Genomic DNA, 18,612 nt, shown 5'->3' on the forward strand with positions numbered 1-18,612 from the left:
CGTGGGAGTGGGGCGGGGCAGGCGCGTGGGGGGGGGGGAGCGGAAAAGGGACCGCGTACAGCCGGAAGCCGGAGTGAGAGCCGAGCGGGCCGCGTCACCGCGAACGTCAGTACCCAGCCCTTACCCTCGCCCCCCGCTCCCCACCCAGGGTCTTAAAGACAGCAGTTTGCCCTAAGGGGTCGCTCATCACTCCCTAAGCGGGCTCCTAACACGACCGTGGAGGTCGACCCTGGAAGCTCGTGAGTTGTGGCTTTGGAATCGCAAAGAAAACGGAGTGGCAGCGCGCGAGTGATTTTTTTTTTTTCAGGCCTTTGCTCCTCCTACAGACGTCCTAGGCGTGTTGCGTGGGAGAGAGACGTATTGTCCTTTTTCTTTTTTTTTAAACTGTGGGAAAATGTGCTAGCAGACATGATTCGGGGTAGGGACAGAGTCACCCCGCGAAATCACCTACTTTTAATAGAGTGGGGCGGGTGCTGAGCCGGTTACCGCCACGCAGATCCCTAGTGCAGCACAGAAACAGCCCTTAAATCCTCTGCGGCGGGCTCCCGCTTCTGTCCCTGCTCTTGAAATAGCTACCCTGCCTACCAAGGGCTTTCACTGAATCTATTCCTAACCGGGAGTTTTCCGCGTCAAAATCCACGTTTACTATTTCGCCCCTGCTTTAAAATGATGATTCTCAAAGGGAAAAAAAAAAAAAAGAAAAAAGCAGTTTTTCTGGGTTCCACCCCCATAGATTACATGTAATTGGTCTGGACTCAGGGATTGATTTCCCAAAGGATTCTAATGTGTAGTCACATAGACATTAACTGTTAAAAGTGTCAGTTGTTTTGATCCTTTACTGACATCTTTTTGCAACTCCTAAGGTGTAAGCAAAGCTGGTGCTGTTTTTCCTACAGTTAAGATACTCTCATTTTATTGTTTCTTTTCCTTTTATTAGTGCATTATAGATATACCTAATAGTTTATTTTCTTTCTTTCTTTTTTTTTTTTTTTTTTTTTTTTTTACTGAGATGGGGCCTCCCTACATTGCCCAGACTGGCCTAGAACTCCAAGGCACAAGCAATCCTACCACCTTAGGCTCCTGAGTGACTGAGACTACAGGACCAGAACCGCGGTATTGTGCCGGCTAATTCTTTACTCTTGAAAGCCTTTCACTTGTCTTTTGAAGGTTTAACCTCCAGTGTAATCACTTCTCCTTCCTTTGTGGGCCTAAAGCACATTTACATGTATCACTATGGTACTTAAAATGTTTTAGGATTATCTATAGCCCCTACAAGTGCTGTGACTGCAGGGCAGAGACTATCATTAATCCCTAGGCAAGCTTCCCCTAGGGAGCAAAGTTTTTTTGAAATTTTATTTTCATGTTTAATGGATGAATAACTGTATATATTGGTAGGATACAAAGTGATGTTTCAGTGTATGTATACACTGTGGAATAAGGAAGTCAGACTAATTAACATACCATCACCTCACTTTTTTTTTTTTTTTTTTTTTTGTAGTGACAACATTTTAAAGTCACTCTAACAATTCTGAGCCATACATTGTTGTTGTTTGTTCTTTTTTTGTGTGGTGCTGGGGATTAAATCTAGGGCTTGTGCATGGAAGGCAAGCACTCTACCACCTGAGCTACAACCCCAGCCCTATACATTGTTATTAACTATAGTCAACTTGCTGTGGAGATCACCAGAACTTATTCTTCCCCTCCTAAGTCTAACTGAAACTTGTACCCTTTGTACAACAATACTCCTTTCCCTGCCCACTTTCCCCTGCCCTCAGTCTCTGGTAACCACTATTCTTCTTTCTACTTGACTTGGACTTTTTTAGATACCACATACAAGTAAAATCATGAGACATTTGTCTTTCTGTGCCTGGCTTATTTCACTTAAGGTGGTATCCTCTAGAATCATCTATGTTGCAAGTGACAGCATTTCATTCTTTTTAAAGATGATTGTATTGTTACAGTATACAACCTTTTAAAAGTCCCATTAATTTAGTAACAGGCACTTAGGTTGTTTCTAAATCTTAGCTACTGTAACACTGCAACAAACACACATCTCTTTCGCATAGGGATTTCAGTTCCTTTGGATATATATTCAGAAGTGGGGTTTCGAGATCATATGGCAATTTTCTTAGTTTTTTGAGGAATCTCCCTATTGTTTTCCAAAATAGCCATACTAATTTGCATTACCACCAAGGGTTTAGAAGAGCTCCCTATTCTCTATATCCTCATCAGCATTTTTCTTTGTTTTTTTTGTTTGTTTGTTTGTTTTTGTTTTTGTTTACTAGCCCTTCTAACAGATTAAGGTATCTCATTGTGGTTTTTTTTTAAACATTTATTTATTTATGTATCTTTAATTTTAGGTGGATACATTAGTTTGTTTTTATGTGGTGCCAAGGTTCGAACCCAGTGTCTCGTGCATGTTAGGCGTACACTCTATCACTGAGCCACCACTCCAGCCCTCATTGTGGTTTTAATTTGCATGGGGAATAAACAAAAATTTTATGTTAAGTAGAACTGGACCATCTCTTGTGCAGTTTTGACTTGTTTCATTGTATCAGTATCTCTGTCTGTGTCTGTCTCACTCCCTCTCCGTCCTTCTCTCTCCCTCCCTTCTGAAAAAGGATTTTGACTTCACTTAAGAAATCTGGTTGTCTCCCAAGCAGGGTAGCACATACCTATAATCCCAGCAATTTGGGAGGCGGAGGCAGGAAGATCAGTAAGTTCAAGCCAGCCTCAGCAACTTAATGAGACCCTGTTTCAAAAAATAAAAAGTGTTAGGGGTATAGCTCAATGGCAGAGCACCCCTAGGTTCAATCCCCAATATGGGAATCAGGTGGGGGGTTGTCACATATACACCAAAAATAGGTAATTGTGCAAGGTGATCCTAAAAGTCTTTCCTAACACTGAAACTCTGATTCTGTGTGATAGGGTTTTAACTCTGCCTTATTGTATAAACACAAATCTACATCTTGCATTTTGGTAGTCATTCTATTTAGCAGTGTGTTTCTACCTAGAAAGAGTATGACCAACTTGTAAGTAAAGGGGGAAAAAAATCAGTGGATGGGGAAGTTGTTTTAGAAAAAAGAAAATTTCATCCACATCAATTATAGATTATTGAGATTTCTGTTTTTGAATAGGTATCTTTAAAAATTAGTAAGTACTCATTGTCAAAAAAGATGACCTAAGCCAAGGGCAGTGGCACACGCCTGTAATCCCAGTGGCTCCAGAGGCTGAGGCAGGAGGAGCATGAGTTCAAAGCCAGCCTCAGCAAGGGTGAAGTGCTAAGCAACTCAGTGAGACCCTGTCTCTAAATAAAATACAAAATAGGGCTGGGGATGGGGCTCAGTGGTTAAGTGCCCCTAAGTTCAAGCCCTGGTACCAAAAAAAAAAAAAAAAAGGATGGCTTAAAGGAAAATAGGTTGAAAATACAGTAATAGGACTTGTGAACCTTACTCTGCTTTAATATTGAAGATCAGGTAGTTAAAGTAAATGAAAGCTCCCAAGGGGAATGATACCTCTGTCTCCTAGATACTCCAACGTAACCACTTGGCAGATATACAGAGGGCTAGTAAACGAAATGAATGGGGAAGGAGAGGAAATGTTAGCATGTTGAGCTAAGTTACTAAAGGCATGACCCGCATTTGGAAATAATTTCTAATTTGTCACTTGAAAGTCTATACTACTGTTTGGCACTGTAAGAGAGTTACTTACTTTTTTCATTCACATTTTTCAGTTCCTTTGTTTGGGCGTCCTGTGATTCTGTCACATCTCAGTTTCAGGACTAGCAGTATATTTTCTCAGCTCCCGAATCGATCTACGTGCTTTAGATCTTTGATGAAATCTATTGGATTTTAACAAAAGAAAACAAATTGATTACACAACATGGACTGGGGGAGAAAAGGCATTTCTTTTAAGTCTTTTTGATGGAAAAATGAAATTGGGATACATATGGTTTCATTTTGAAATATATAAATGCTGCTGCTCAGACACAAAAGGGTAGGGAAGGAATTGAAAAGTATTTTTTTTTTCTTTTTAGAATATGTTGCAGTTTCTCCAAAACAGAGAGCAAAAGCAGTAAATGCATTCATATAACAGATGCTAGATGCTATCTATATTCATTGTGAATTGAGGGAAGGAATTTACAATGTTGGGACATGGTCTGACAAACATAAAAAAAAAAAAAAAAACAAGAACACTTTAATAGCTTTGCATTTAGAAAAAAAATCAAACTTCTTACTGTGACCTCTAAAGCTATTAGCAGAGCAGCCCTTTTCTGCTTCTCCTTTCTCCCCCGTCTCCTGCCCCTGTTTCTCTCACTCACTACACTAGGATCTCACTGAGTCTGTCTGGTCATTGCCATTCCCTCTCACCTTAGGGCCTGTCTTCTGATCCAGATGCTTAAACAGCTTGTTTCCTGGCTCTTCACATGGATGACTTCTCATTCATCAAGTATCAGCTTAAATGAAAAAAAAAAAAAAAAAAAAAACCCTCAGATATTATATTGTCATATGCCAAGAAAGTCCATCGCAGCCCTCTTGGTAGAAACAAACAGTTATGAATAATCTTAACTGCCTCAGTAAGAGAACAGATGAGGGCTGGGGGTGTAGCTTAGTGGTAGAGCACTTACCTTGCATGCATGAGGCCCTGGGTTTGATCCTCGGCACCACATACAAATAAATAAATAAAAATAAAGATATTGTGTCCATCCATAACTAAAAAAAATTTTAAAAAAAAGAATGAATGATTAAATTAGTATATTTGTACAGTGTTCAAATGAATTAGAGCTACTTGCACCAATGTGAATACATCTAAAAACCAGTACTGGCTAGCTGCAAACCCAGCGTTTTGGGCTTACAGGAGGATAACAAGTTCAAAGCCAGCCTCAGCGAGGCCCTAAGCAATTTAATGAGATCCTGTCTCAAAATAAAAAGGGCTGGTGATGTGGCTCAGTGGTTAAGCACCCTTGGGTTCAATCCCCAGTCCCAAAATAAAACAAATTCTGAATGAAACATGCAATCTCTTTTGATACCACTCTATACTTTCACAGCACATAAAACACTATCTATAATATATTGAAGTATAAATCTAGATGAGGATAATATACACCACCTTCAAGATTGTAGTTACTTCTAGGAAGGGGTAAGGGATGAGGTGGTGCTTTATTAGTTAGCAGTTACTAGTCAGCTAATGGAATTTTAAATTATTTTTTATTAATTTTATAGTGATACATAATAGTGGGAGTCATTGTGAGATATTCATCCAGGTATATAGCATGATGGGTCACTTTGATTTCCCAGCCCTCCCCTTTTCTTCCCTGTCTCCCCTTGCTCTACTGTACTAGTCTCCCTTCTAATTTCCTGAGTCCCTCCCTTTATTTCTTTTTTCCTCTGTAGCTTCCACATATGAGAAAACATACAACTCTTGACTTTCTGAGTCTGGCTTATTTCTCTTAACATATGCTGCAATGGATTTCTTCAAGAAAAACATGAAGAAAATATGACCTTTTTGCTATCTGTTAGATCTGGGGATACAGATATGATTGTTTAATGTATTCTGTATGTTTCAATATTTTTTAAATATTTGATCATTTTAGAACATTTAAATTAATGTTTGTATTAGTATAATTTACACTAGCTGTCATAACAAACTCCAGAATCTCAATAACTTAACACAGTTTTGAGCTCACAAAGTTCAATAAAGATGGGCCTAATAGGAGGCTTTCCTCCAGGTAGAAACTTAACCATACTGGGCAGCCATCATTCTATGACCATCAGAATAAATAAATATGTATATGCATTTGTGTGTGTGTGTGTGTGTGTGTGTGTCTGTCTGTCTGCCTGTCTCCACTTCTCCACCCACATTCCGTTAACCAGTTAGTCACATGGCCCCACTCGGAGGCTAGGGAGATGGGAAATAGTCTGTGTACTTACAAAGGCAAAGAAATGGTTTGATGAACATATAGCATTGTTTTTACCACAATATTAAAATGATTCCCTGTTTTTATCCCTCAAGGCACAGCCTCTGAAATCAAACTGCTTAGATTCAAATCCAGGCTCTACCACATACTATCTGAACTCTTTCCATCAAGTTATTTCACTCCTCTGGGTCTCAGTTTCCTCATCTATAATAGTCATATACCTCAGAAGATGATCATGAAGAATAAAAGAATTAACATTTGCAAAGGCTTAAAACAGTAAGTGACTTATAAATTATCATTATCATTCTATTTATTCACCTAATAATCCATGAATTTTTAGATTTTTTTTTGGGGGGGGCATACCAGGGATTGAACTCAGGGGCACTTAACCACTGAGCCACATCCCCAGCCCTATTTTGTATTTTATTTGAAGACAGGGTCTCACTGAGTTGGTCAGCATTTTGATTTTGTGGAGTCTAGCTTTGAACTCGTGATCCTCCTGCCTCAGCCTCCCAAGCTGCCCAGATTATAGGTGTGCTCCACCATGCCTGGCTTTATCTTCTGTACTCACATGATTATCTTTCTAGTATAGCCAGCACTTAGCTTAGTACCCATCTATTGCCTTTGATGAATGAATGGGACAAGTATATTCCTTCGCTGATGTTCTATTGTTCTTTTTATATTGCATTACTTTTGTAGAATAAGACTAATATATTTAATATATTTATATGGAATGAAATGCCAGGAGTTTCTTTTAAAATACTTGAGAAAAAATGTTGGGGGAAGTAGATTAAAAAAGATTGGAAAAATGTTGATCTTGTTCTGTTTCTATTGCGTTGACGGTTGTTCAAGTTGATGATAAATACATGGCAACTCAGGGGCTGGGGTCGGGGCTGAGCAGTAGAGCACTTGCCTAGCACGTGCGAGGCCCTGGGTTCGATCCTCAGCACCACATAAAAATAAATAAATAAAATAAAGGTTTAAAAAAAAAAAGAGAAATATTTTAAAAAAACATGAAGGCTCATATTCTTTCTCTTCTATATATTTGAGGACATACACAGTAAAGTCTTTTGAAAACAAGACTGGGCATGGGTAGTCAATTAAAAGCTTAGATCTTTTTTCTTTCCTAATGAACAACATTTCATACATATCTACTCAGTGTTTCAGATTTTAAAACATTTTTGTAATTTCTAGTGTTTAAAGCTAACATAAAAAAGAAGACTATAAGGAAACTTCAATTATAACTGCTATGAAAGAGATAAAGATATCAGATAGTTTAACACTTTGGGTTTTAGGCATGGAAAAGAATGTTTCCAACGAACTCTTAAAAAACGTACCCAAATTTATAATCTGTTTTCTAACTGCTAAAATGCAACATCTTATAAATAAGTGATTCCTAATGGGGGAATAAAGGAAGAAGAAAAGGAGGGGCACTGTTAGAAAGGAGAAGGAGCCAGGCTTAGGGGCACACACCTGTAATCCCTGTAAGTGGACTTCCCCCTGTAAAACCTGTAAGCGGCTCAGGAGGCTGAGGCAGGAGGGTCAAAAGTTCAAAGCCAGGGGCTGGGATGTGGCTCAAGCGGTAGCGCGCTCGCCTGGCATGCGTGCGGCCCGGGTTCGATCCTCAGCACCACATACAAACAAAGATGTTGTGTCCGCCGAAAACTAAAAATAAATAAATAAATATTTAAAAAAAAAAAAAAAAAAAAGTTCAAAGCCAGCCTCAGCAACTTAGCAAGGCTCTAAGCAACTCAGTGAGACCCTGTCTCTAAATAAAATATTTTAAAAAGGGCTGGGGATGTAGCTCAGTGGTTAAACCCCCAGGTTCAATCCCTGGTACCAAAAAAAAAAAAAAGAGAGAGAGAGAGAGAGAGAGAAAAGGAGCCCATTTAGGGCACAATTATATTCTCTCTGAAAAAATGAAAATCTCATCTTACCTTGTTCCATCTTTGTTAGGGAAGCGACCCCCCTCAGTCTGACAAGGAGTAAAACTGCCATGGATAGATGCTGAAAGTAAACAACAAGATGGGAGGGGCATCAGTGAGGTGGCTCTGGTTCCCATGTCACCATGTCTTGTGGAGAGATGCAGCAGACCCCCATGGAGACCACATGCACAGGAGTTGCACCACAGCTAAGGAGCCAAGGCCAAGGGCTGCATATCTTCATTCGCATCTGAGCGAAACAAGGCTGTTTTGGTACACACTGGGAAGGAGCAGGGTGTGATGCATGGCAGACAGTTCTGCGTTGTGAGGGTGTCAGGAGTGGCTGAATAGTCCTGCTGGTGTGAGGGTATTCAGAATGAGGATGGGGATGCAGCAGGGTCTTCTTACCAACTGCAGCTGCTGCCTGACTCAAGGGACAGGGTGTCTTATGCTGCTGCAGGGCTGGATCTAGGGGGAAAAGAAAGCATTAAATACTCCCCTTCTCCAACTCCCACACCTCTTAGGGACTAAAGTAGTCCTTCCTTCCTCAGATGCCCAGGTTCTTGTTCTTTCCATAGCCACATAGTCCATTTGTTTTACGTCACTGGCCACTATTTCTCCTCCCTTCACAAGGGCCTCTGCCACCTGCACCCACATGGGTGATGACTAACTGAGCACTGTGTTAGAACTTGAACAACCCAGGAGGCAGGGTTTCCTTTTCTTTCCTTTTTTTTTTTTTTTTTTTTTTATGGTACTGGGGATTGAACTCAGGGGCACTCAACCACTGAGCCACATCCCCAGCCCTATTTTGTATTTTATTTAGAGACAGGGTCTCACTGAGTTGCTTAGGGCCTCGCTAAGTTGTTGAGGCTGGCTTTGAATTTATGATCCTCCTGCCTCAGCCTCCCCAGCCACTGGGATAACTGGCGTGCACCACTGCTCAGGATGTCCTCTTAATACTGCCCAAGCAGGACATTGTAGGTGTATACTAGGGCTCATGAATTTCACCACCTAATAATTCTCCTGTGGTCAGCAGCCTTCCACACCCAGAAACTGAAACCAAGTGGTAGCAGAAGCAAAAAACTGCAGTCATCTTCCTATGTTGCCTAATTGCCACCTTAGGATGAAGTCAGTCAGGCTTTCTAGGCACCAGGAGCAGCAGGAAAAAAAAATCAGAAATAACTGGAAATAGTTACGGTGAGATTGCAGACATGGAGTGCCAGTCTCCCGCTCCTCCTCCCTCCATCTGACCTTCCCTAAGCGGTGGGAAATTTTAATAATTGATCAGAAAAAGTATTCCATCATGTGCATATTCTAGCACTGTCTACTACAGATAGTCTCAGATGTTTATGAGAAAGAAAAAATTTAATAACTGTTTCAGTTTTAATACAGATAAGCTTAAGTAATAGCCTTTGTTACTATCCTTACAAGATAAGAAGAATGTCTTCTGATTTTAATCTATAAAATTAATGCAAGCCCGTGTTCTAGTTGAGATATAACTAAAGTCAGACTTCTCAAGATTTAAACTTCCTAAATATCCTATATTAGATTTGTGGATCAAATAAGTTATCATTGTTTCCACTGAATATTGAAGATCACAAACATAAAATGGTTTTTTACTAAATGAAATTTTAGTTACAGATGTCATTTCAAAGGATTGGCGCTTATAAATTTCTTGTAAGTTTACAGATCATAAGGGTTTAATGTGTTAGCTAAAACTGTAATTTCCAGATCTTTAGTTAACCTTTGCTAAGATTTTAAATATTAGGCTGAATTCATTGACAATCTTTGGATATTTGGATAGTTTCTAAGTAAAAGAATATATAAAGCTTTTGGTCACTAAACATAGCTTCAATTTACCCTTATTTGCATGTATTATAAAATGGTACACATTTACTGGTATACATTAAAATGTTCCAGTGCTTTGGATGATGTCATATGCTCATTTTGCCACCTTAAAATTTATATAGATAATCTGAAAATTGTGCTCAGAGAAAATCAGCTAGATGGTTCCTGGTTTTCTCTTGGTTTAGAGAAAACAGAAGTTAATTATTTAGATTAAAAGAGATAAAAATAATCAAGACTATATATGATATTGTAATTACATAAAATATAAATATGTCTGGAAGAAAACAGATATGATTTGTTACCTAAGGATACTATTTGTTAAAATGCGTGTTTCAATGTAACATCAACATTGTTTTGTTTAATATGCTAAGACTGATTATATTTTTAAATTAAAGTTAAAGCCTTTTATTATTTCTTTACATAGCTAAGTATTTCTGTCCAAGCACATTAAAATAAAAGAATATTAAGAAGTTGGGCTGGGGTCGTGGCTCAGTGGTAGAGCGCTCACCTTGCATGTGTGAGGCCCTGGGTTTGATCCTCAGCACCACATAAAAGTAAAATAGAATATTAAGAAGTGGTGTCACCAAAAATTGCAGAGTAGGGTTCTCCCTCTACAAAAGCAACTGTCACGGTGAACTTTTGCAGAACTTCAGAATCTACTCAAACCAACCAGGTGAAGACCAAAGCATTGAGGTAAGACAGCACCTGCCCGAAATCTCCCATGCCGGTGGCAGCCATGGGGACAACAGTCCACACTCCTGTTGCAGGGTGCTAATTTCAGAAGGGACAACATGAGCCATCCTCTCAACCCATCTGTGGTGATGGGCTTATACTTGTCCATTGGTTCCTCAAAGGACAGCACAAGGCCTACCCGTGTTTCACTCAACACAGTGTTCCCAGGCCCACGGTAGCTTCCTGAACAGCTTTTGAAAGAGCATTTAAAGGCACAAATATTGACTGTAGCAATCTGGGATAGGGAACAACAATCAAAACAAAAAAAATAGACCAAAAGACCTAGGTAGGAAAAGATTGGGAAAGGGGATATATAGGGGAATAAGAACTTTTAAAGTTCCCAACTGTACCTGGTAGGAGGTATAGCTTTCTATATCAAGAAAGCCACAGGTGTGGTAGCGTAGGCCTGTAATTCCAGTGACACGGGAGACTGAGGCAGGAGGATCACAAGTTGGGAGGCCAGCCTCGGCAGCTTAGAATATCCTGTCTCAAAGAATATAAAGTCTGGTGTTATAGCTCGGTGGTACACTGCCCTTAGGTTTGATCCCCAATACTGAAAAGAAAAAAAAAAAAGCCACATTCATGCCCAGAGCTTGCTGCATGTTCTGAAAACATCCTAAACATTCACCTCTAGCTGGTCATCAGGCTCCCAGCCATCAAGAGGTGAAGAGAAAGACCAAAATTATAAATGGCCTGGCCAAATGTTAACGGAGGACCCCAACACGGAGCCTGTCTGCAAGGCCTGGGAGAGTGTTTGTGTATTCTTCTCCCTCCTCCTCCTCCTGTTTTTGACACTTAAGCATTTCAGGAAACACTGTCAAAGGCTTAACCATAAGCCTGTAATCCCAGCTGCTCAAGAGGCTGAGGCAGGAGGATCTCAAGTTCAAAGCCAGCCTCAGCAACTTAGCAAGGCACTAAGCAACTCAGTGAGACCCTGTCTCTAAAAAGAATACAAAATGGGGCTGGGGAAGTGGCTCAGTGGTCCAGTGCCCCTGAGTTCGATCCCTGGTGCCCCTCCCCAAAAAAGACTTAACCGTAAGCTAACACAACAGAGACTTCAGTGCCACATGACAAAGAATACAGATTTCACCAAAATGGTTTTGAAAAGTCACTAAACAAGGGCTGGGGATGTAGCTCAAGCGGTAGCGTGCTCGCCTGGCATGTGTGTGGCCTGGGTTCGATCCTCAGCACCACATACAAAAAAAAAAAACAAAGATGTTGTGTCCGCCAAAAACTAAAATAAATAAATAAACAAAAAGTCACTAAACAAGGAAACAACCCATATAAATCAATGAAATAAAATTTAAAGTCCAGAAGTAACCCCATATATCTATGGCCAATAAATTTTTTAACTCATAGAATCATACATATTTATGGTTACCATGTGATGTTTCAATACGTGTACACATTGTATAACGTTCAAATCAAACATTTATCTTTTGGTAAAAACATTCCATATTCTTTCTTGTGACTTTTTGGAAATATACAATGCAATGTCATTAATAGGTAATGACTGTACAATAAAACACCAAAACTTATTTCTCCTGACTGTAAGTTAGTATCTCTTGATTAGCTTTTCCCTATCGCCCCTCTCCCTACTCTCCTCAGCCTCTGTTTACCACTATTCAACTCTGAACTTCTGTGAGATCAATTTGTTTAGATTCCACTTGCGCTTGTCCTTCTGTGCCTGGCTTAGTAACTTCCAGTTCTATTCATGTTGTCACGATAGAATTTCATCGTTTTTATACCTGAATAGTATTCTATTGTGCATATATACCACATTTTTTTTATATGTTCACCAGTTAGTGAGTGCTTAGATTGATTCCATTTTTCGGCTGTCATAAATAGTGCTACAATAAACAGAAGAATGCATATGACCCAGCAATTCTACTCATGAATCTGAACAGGTGTATGTGTGTGTATGTATCTTTTTTCAAAAGAATTAAAAACAGCCATACAAACACATACTTACATACAAATCATTGCAGCACTCTTCACAGTACCGATAAGGTGGGAACAACCCAGATGTCCACCAATCCATGAATAGATAATCAAAGGTGGTAGATCTGTGTAATGGAATATTATTCAACCATTAAAAAAGAAAAGAAATATTGATACATAAAAGGTTCAAGGATGAACCTTGAAAACATGCTTGACTGAAAGAAGCCATGCATAATAATAGGTCCTATATTGATTGCATGAGGCCATTTGCATGAACTACCCAGAATAGGTAAATCCTTAGAGACAAAAAGCAGATTAGGGATTACCAGGGAGATGGCACAGCAGGGGAGTGACTGCTTAATGGGTATAGGCTTTCTTTTGAGGTGATGAAAATGTTTTGGAACTGAGTAGATGTAAAGGTAGCACAACACTGTGAATGCACCAAATGTTGCTGAATTGTACACTTTAATTTTATATTATGTGAATTTTAGCTATATATAAAAGTATATTGCTGGGCACAGTGGCACATGCCTATAATCCCAGCAGCTCAGGAGGCTGACACAGGAAGATTCGAGTTCAAAGCCAAACTCTATAATTTAGCAAGGCCCTAAGCAATTTAACAAGACTCTGTCTCAGTTTTAAAAAAGGTCTAAAGATGTGGCTCAGTGGTTAAGTGCCCCTGGATTCAGTTCTCAGTACTACCAAAAAAAAAAAAAAAGTATGTTAAGAATATTTTTTAAAGGTAGTAGTAATGGTTAAAAAAAAATTTAAGGGTATATTCAGTATTCGTAGATTTATTTTAAAAGGCATATAAAAGCCAGGCCAGGCACGGTGGTGCATGCCAATAATCTCAGCAGCTCAGGAGACTGAGGCAGGAGGATAGTGAGTTCAAAGCCAGCCTCAGCAAAAGCAAGGCCCTAAGCAACTCAGTGAGACCCTGTCTCTAAATAAAATATAAAAAGGGCTGGGGATAGGGCTCAGTGGTAGAGTGACCCTGAGTTCAATCCTGGTACACCCCCCCCCCAAAAAAAAGGCATATAAATTTTGCTGCAAAGTATTATATAGATGATATACAAAAAAAAAATGTAAAACTAGGTTTGGATTTTCTTTTTTGAAAAAATAGCTAAGTAATTCTCTACCTGGATAACAGGTTCCTGTTATGACCTGTTTTCATTGTCATGGTACATATTTTGTTAAGAACCCCAAATACTCTTTTTACTTCTTTATACTTCTAGAAAACTCTTGAATAATTTTGACAAAAGTTTCTCATTTTTTAAGTAAGTTCCTAAAACACAGTTAATCATTACTGTAGTTTAAAAATATTTATAACTAACTGTATATTAGGTTTTCTAAAATGACAGCTATGTTAATGTTCTCTGTCTCCTGACAATTCTTGACTTTGTCTTTCCCTTATCAGAGCCTAAATATGAAATAATAAAACTGTTAAGGATGTCTTTTATGCCTAAGCTCTCTTTGGATTTCCTGGAATGGCCTCAACAAAAATTTGCTCCTTGAATTGCAAGTTCAAAGCCAGCCTCAGCAATGGTGAGGCACTAAGCAACTCAGTGACACCCTGTCTCTAAATAAAATACAAAATAGGGCTGGGGATGTGGCTCGGTGGTCAAGTGCCTCTGATTTCAAGCTGTGGTACCCACCCCCCACCAAAAAAAAAATTTGCTCCTTTATCTTATAAAAAGGAAAGATAATAGAAATACTAGTTAGAGCCGGGCGTGGTGGCGTATACCTGTAATCCATTGACTCCGGGAGGCTGAGGCAGGAGGATAGCAAGTTCAAGGCTAGCCTCAGCAAATTAGTGAGGCCCTAAGCAACTCAGCAAGATCTTGTCTCTAAATAAAATATAAAAAGGGCTGGGGGGAAAAAAATACAAGTTAGGTTTGTTTCAGCATTCTCCACATTTAAGTAACTCAGAACTGTTGTGAGAACTCTGATTTCCCAAAGTTAAGATTGTAGGGGCTGGAAGAGTCTGACCATCAAAGGAGTTCAGTCTTCCTTGGTTCCTTGTATATAAAATAAGCAGATGAAATACATTTCAGTGACTGCGTGCTTTCAGGTTAAAGGAGATGGATCATGTGCTAGCACACAGACTGGTATAAAAGCTTCCCACAAAGGTATTTCCTTTCTGGGTGCCAGTTGCCTTGTCAATCAGGGGCAGTCCTCTAAGATATAAAACAAAAGGTGCTGGAAGTTTGCCAGTGTCCCTGCTGTTCATACTATATTATTGCTACTGGGCAATTTGGACTCTGTCCTTATAAATTAGTTGTGTTTTACCCCAAGAGAGGATTCTGCTCCCTTGTGTTCTGCTAGCGCTGATTAACAGCACATTAGCCAGGGTGCTCAGCCATATTATCAAGGCAGAGATAAATTGACTAATTTTTAAACCAGCATTGGTGGGAAAGCTTTATTACTGTTTTATTTTTTATTAGTTCATATTAATTATACCGAGTAATGGATTTCACTGTGGCTATTCGAACACGCACGTCACATATTTTGATTGTTTCCGCACCTCCACCATGACCCTACTTATTCCCTCCCCTGACTCCCCTCCTTTTCTCTAATGGTCTCCCTTCTACTTTCATGTCATCTTGGTGTTTTCTAGATTCCACATATGAGAGGAAGCACGTGATCCATGTCACTCTGAGTCTGGCTTATTTCTTTCACGTAACATGATGTTCTCCAGTTCCATCCATTTTAATGCAAATGATATGACTTTGTCCTTTTTTATGACAAATAATTCTCCAATGTGTATGTACACCACATTTTCTTTATCCATTTATCTGTTAATGGGAATGTGGGCTGATTCCATAACCTGGCTATTGTGAATCATGACACAAAAAAACATGAGTATGCTGGTATCTTTGTAGTATGCCGACTTTAACTCCTGGGGCTTTATACCAAGTTGGTGAAAAAATTTTAAATATGCAGCTAAGTGCATTTTCTACTTGCCTGTGCCACAATTCTCTCAAAATTCTAAAGATGGGATAGAAACTGGAGCCATAGCCTCAGATCTCCTTTAAAAACTGCCAAATATGCTAGGTGCAATGGTGCATATGTGTAATCTCAGCAAATCAGGAGGCTGAGGCAGGCGGATCACAAGTTGGAGGCCAGCCTCAGCAATTTAGCAAGGCCCTAAGCAACTGAACAAGACCCTATCTCTAAATAAACTATAAAAAATGGCTGGGGATGCTGCTCAGTGGTTAAGTGTCCCTGGGTTCAATCCCATACCAAAGAAAACTCCAAGTGAATTATATTTAGTTGCCCCCAGCTATGGATATTAATATGTTTGCCCATTATGTATCTGTTCTGAGGATCAGCAAAGCTAAGCAAAAACCCACAACTTAATGATGGAAAAGCTGCTTGTCTTTGTTTTCTACTCAGGAAATCGTGATTTTTCTCTCTAGTGATGCTAATTCTCCTCTAGAAATGCTACTAAATATCTTTGTACACTATCACATCTTAGCCAGGTGCAGTGGTACATGCCTCTAACCCCAGATACTTGGGAGGCTGAGGCAGGAAGATTGCAAGTTTGAGGCCAGCCTAGGCAATATAGTGAGGCCATGTCTCAAAATAAAATTAAAAATAAAAAAAAAAATAAAGGCTGAGGGTGTAGCTCAGTGGTAGAGCAATTACCTACTATGCACAAGGCCCTGGGTTCAATCTCCAGCACCATGAGATAGATAAATACACACACACACACACACACAAGTATTACTTTATAATCTTCACTGCCCACATCATTCATGGTCTTATGTTCAACAGGTACAAGAATTTTCATGACATCCTCTAAAATAGTGATGTCAATAAGCAGCTCTTTTGCCCCCCCCCCAGGGGACATTTAGTTATCACATCTGGATGCAGGGTGCTGTACTGAGTCATCAGGAGCCAGGAGTGCTGCTCCACAGCCCACAGTGCACAGGACAGCCCCCCTACAACAAAGATTTATCTGGTTGAAAACGTCAGTAGTGCTAAGGTCAAGAAACTACTCTAAAACAGCCTTCTTTGCAATTTAAAACTCAGAGACTTTGTCCTCTGGAGAATGATCACAGAAAGGCTTCCCTCCAACTTTGATGAGAAGGTCATTACCAGGTACTACTAACTAACAAAACAATAATACTCCAGGATATTGATCCTTGCACTCAGGTCTTTCAAAGAGCTATAGGTCACCCCTAAATTACTGGAAGACCAAAGCAGTCAGAGACCTCAAACTGGTTGTTCTGAATCCTTCAGAAGCAAGTGATAGCATAAAGCAGGCAGTTTTCACCCACCCATGCACAAGACATTTTTTTCTCTCTTTACCAGTTTAAGTCTTAGATTATTGACTTCTTTAACCATGCTTATGGTCCTATTCTTTCTTTCTTTCTTTTTTTTTTTTGGTACCAGGGATACCACTGAGCCACATCCCCAGCCCTTTTTTATATTTTATTAGAGACAGGGCCTTGCTAAATTGCTGGGTTTGAACTCAGGATCCTCCTGCCTCAGCCTCCTGATTCACTAGGATTACGGTTGTGCACTACCACACCTGGCTTTTTTCTTTTTTATGATTCTATTAATGTTGTCCATTACAGCCTTAATCACTGCTTGATGATTATCCTACAATGGCTTCAATTTGTGTATGATTGATCTCAAAAATAGAATTCAACCAACTATTGAGTTTATATTCACTTTTATAAAAAAACTAAGCGTTTATTAACCTTTGTTTCCAACTTCATTCCCAGGCTTCTTCAGCTTAATTAGCTACAAAGAATAAGTTGTGTATAAGCAAAAACTGAAAAGAGTTTGTAGTGTTCAAAGGGCTTGGGCTTAAAAATATTAGAAACCACTGGATACAGTAGCACATGCCTGTAATCCCAGCAGCTCAGGGGGCTAAGGCCGGAGGATCACAAATCAAAGCCAGCCTCAACAACTTAGTGAATCCCTAAGCAACTCAGTGAGACCCTGTCTCAAAATTCAAAATAAGGGCCGGGGATGTGGATCAGAGGTTGAGTGCCCCTGGGTTCAATTCCTAGTACAAAAAAAAAGAATTTAGCGACCTAGATTTTATCAGAGCCACAAACAAAACAATTTTTTAAAAAACAGTCATACGGGCTGGGGTTAAGGTTCAGTGGCAGAGCGCTTGCCTAGCATGCGTGAGGCACTGAGTTTAATTCTCAGCACCACATATCAATAAATAAAATAAAGGTCCATTGACAACAAAAAAAATATATTAAAAAATAAACAGTCATAAACTATGCATGGTGGCACATACCTGTAATCCCAGCAGCTTGGGAGGCTGAAGCAGGAAGAGCACAGATCAAAACCAGCCTCAGCAACTTAGCCTGGCTCGAAGCAACTTACCGAGACCCTATCTCTAAATGAAATATTTTAAAAATGCTGAGGATGTGGCTCACTTGGTTCAATTCCTGGTACAAAAAAAAAAGGTCAGAATATAAATAACAGCTTCCAGTAATTTCTCCAAGTTTTATCTTCTTAAAAAGTTGAACAATTCACTCTGCCTGATTCTTAGAAGCCGCATCAAAATTCTCTACAAGATCTAGAATTTCATCATCATTATTCTCTCCACTAACAAAGGGTGGGTGTTTTTCCACCCACAGATTGTTTGGGGCAGAACTTCAGCCAGTCTCCTTAAGCTAGTCAGACTGTCTACCCCAAGTTGGTCTAAGATGCTGGGTAGCATTTCTGCCAGCTGCATTGTATCAGCGTGGCCTGTAAATGGTGAAGGGGTTTGCTACCAGAGAAGGCTGAATTTTCTTGGTCTGTAAACATATTCACTGCTTCATTTTTTGGTACCCAGGATTGAACTCAGGAACACTCGATCACTGATCCCTAGCCCTATTTTGTATTTTATTTAGAGACAGGGTCTCACTGAGTTGCTTAGGGCCTTGCTAAGTTGCTGAGGCTGGCTTTGAACTCGCCATCCTCCTGCCTGGGGATGTGGCTCAGTGGTGGCGTGCACCTGAGTTCAGTTCCGAGTATCCCCCCAAAAAAGATTATTGAATTTTAGGTACTGTTGAGTGACAGGTAGTGGAATATTCACTAAACCAAAGTTCAAAACAAGGATTGCCAAATATTTTGAGGTGATCAGTTCTTCAGTAATTTCATTTGTAAATATATTTTCTTAATTTCTCAAAGCTTTCTCTTTTTTCTAATCCAACAACCAGAAATGTATTTTCTGTCCTGGAACCTAGACTGTACTGAATCCAAACAAGTCAACTTTGAGGGTCACCAAGACAGAAA

The 18,612-nt window shown here is 39.7% G+C and overlaps 3 long non-coding RNA genes across 4 annotated transcripts; 1 reads left to right on the top strand and 2 right to left on the bottom strand.

Moving 5' to 3' along the window:
• Positions 1 to 64: 64 nt before the first annotated feature.
• LOC124098915 (uncharacterized) lies at positions 65 to 10,791 on the top strand. 2 transcript variants are annotated; one of them, XR_006853740.2, is made up of 4 exons: positions 65 to 418; positions 1,010 to 1,113; positions 6,013 to 6,193; positions 7,874 to 10,791. It is a non-coding gene; the product is annotated as an uncharacterized LOC124098915 (long non-coding RNA). The 2 variants fall into 2 exon arrangements; XR_006853739.2 differs by having other exon boundaries at positions 65 to 239.
• On the bottom strand, positions 1,714 to 5,122 carry LOC131424522 (uncharacterized). Its single transcript, XR_009227694.1, has 3 exons — positions 4,628 to 5,122; positions 4,371 to 4,456; positions 1,714 to 3,841 (listed from the first exon to the last, which is right to left on the bottom strand). It is a non-coding gene; the product is annotated as an uncharacterized LOC131424522 (long non-coding RNA).
• Positions 7,771 to 14,417, bottom strand: LOC124098917 (uncharacterized). Its single transcript, XR_006853741.2, has 5 exons — positions 14,105 to 14,417; positions 12,392 to 12,485; positions 10,770 to 10,902; positions 8,248 to 8,307; positions 7,771 to 7,924 (listed from the first exon to the last, which is right to left on the bottom strand). It is a non-coding gene; the product is annotated as an uncharacterized LOC124098917 (long non-coding RNA).
• Positions 14,418 to 18,612: the final 4,195 nt, after the last annotated feature.

The sequence above is a fragment of the Marmota monax genome, unplaced genomic scaffold (genome assembly GCF_021218885.2).
Source record: "Marmota monax isolate L192 unplaced genomic scaffold, Marmota_monax_Labrador192_F-V1.1 WCK01_AAM20220418_F8-fsc00182, whole genome shotgun sequence".
Lineage (NCBI taxonomy): Eukaryota > Metazoa > Chordata > Mammalia > Rodentia > Sciuridae > Marmota > Marmota monax.